A 1,622-nucleotide genomic window follows, 5' to 3' on the forward strand; every position below is an offset into this window, starting at 1 on the left:
ACATATATATTTTTTCACCCGCTTCACGGCAAGTAAAGCCTCGCCGTGGCGTGACCCATAACTTTCAAAAGCTCATATACGCAGGGCAGGAGGATTGGGAAAGCTCAGCCTCAGCTTTTTGCCCTCCTCAGACATTTCCTGCTTTCCAGCAGAGCACTGGCCCCTGGATCAGACAATGTTAATGAAATAACGTCATCCTCCAGCGGCTCACTCTCATCCACAGCCGAGCTCATTCTCCTTCGTGCCTCAGCAGTGGCGGATCCTGAATCGCAGGAAGCAGATGGCTGCCCCTCTTTCCTCGAAAAGAGAGACAAACGAGAGCGGAGCTTTTCCCTTGAAAAAATGCTCGCTGTGCATGCTGATTGCCCCCTCGGAGACATCGTGTGCGTGCTCTTCGCCCAAACAAATAACGCATAGATTGTGTGTGTTATCAGATGTTAAACAACGACCACACGGATGCACATATCCTCTAAATGCTTTGCTAGTGCTCGCCATAATGATATGAAAAGAGATCGCTCTTACCACTGAAATGCACTCTTCAAACAAAACAGTCAATGAAGACGAAGAAGAGAATGATGTGTGCTCCCGGCGCCTATTTATGCTATAGTCACACCGGTAGTGACGTCATGGCTGTCGCCGGCCAACGAGTTGGTGTTTTTTCAATGTATGCTTCAGACACGGGTCACGACGAGGCGTTCCCCCATAGCGACCCCTAGAGGACGCAGTTCAAAGTTCCCATGAAAGGGAACTTATACTTGTTATTGAAAAGCCAAAAGAAAAATAATGATTGATATGTTTCTGTTCTTAAAATGAATGCCACAGTGTGTAAAAAGGAATTGTGTCATCTGCATAGCTGTGATAGGCAATTTGGTTCTTTCTCATTATTTGACTTAGTGGGAGCAGGCTAAATGAGCGGTGCAAGAATTGATCCTTGTGGGACTCTGCATTTCATGGACGTCCACTTAGACTTATGCTCTCCTATACTCACATAATTGTCTCTCCCTTCTAAGTATGACCTGACCCATTTGAGTACCATCCCAGAAAGCCCAACCCAGTTTTCCAGTCTCTCTAGTAGTATGTTATGATCGACAGTATCAAACGCAGCACTGAGATCTATTAGTACCAGCACTGATATTTTGCCAGAATCAGAGTTTAAGGGAATATCATTTATTATCTTTATGAGTGCTGTCTCTGTGCTGTGATGCGGTCGGAAACCAGATTGTCCAGGTATCCATTTGAGGTTAAGTAATAGTTAAACTGATTAAAAACAACCTTTTCAATAATCTTGCCTATAAAAGGTAGATTTGATATTGGTCTGTAGTTACTCAATATGGTGTTATCAAGATTGCTCTTTTTCAAGAGAGGCTTAACAACTGCAGTTTTCAGGGAGTTTAGAAAGTCCCAGAGAGAAGTCTCTTCTCTTCAGAAGAGATCTGCTTCTAAACAGTTTAACACACTTTTGAAATAAGATGTGGAAGTGTGTCAAGGTCGCAGGTTGATGCTTTAAGGTGCTGTACTATTTCTTCCAACATTTTGCTACCAATTGCTTCAAAAACAGACATAGTAACTTCTTTTTGAAATTGCAGTTGAATCTGTCTGACCTTTGCATAACTTTAGGATGT

The 1,622-nt window shown here is 43.1% G+C and overlaps 1 long non-coding RNA gene across 1 annotated transcript in view; it reads left to right on the forward strand.

Annotated features, from left to right (window-relative positions):
- The window catches only part of LOC107572653 (uncharacterized), an 18,424-nt gene extending 17,034 nt beyond the window's left edge, over positions 1-1,390 (forward strand). Inside the window, exon 3 of the long non-coding RNA XR_001607380.1 lies at positions 1,380-1,390. This is a non-coding gene — a long non-coding RNA (uncharacterized lncRNA). The remainder of the gene's footprint in view (positions 1-1,379) is intronic.
- Positions 1,391-1,622: the final 232 nt, after the last annotated feature.

This window comes from Sinocyclocheilus grahami, unplaced genomic scaffold, assembly GCF_001515645.1.
Source record: "Sinocyclocheilus grahami isolate Dianchi unplaced genomic scaffold, SAMN03320097.WGS_v1.1 scaffold1787.1, whole genome shotgun sequence".
NCBI classification, from domain to species: domain Eukaryota; kingdom Metazoa; phylum Chordata; class Actinopteri; order Cypriniformes; family Cyprinidae; genus Sinocyclocheilus; species Sinocyclocheilus grahami.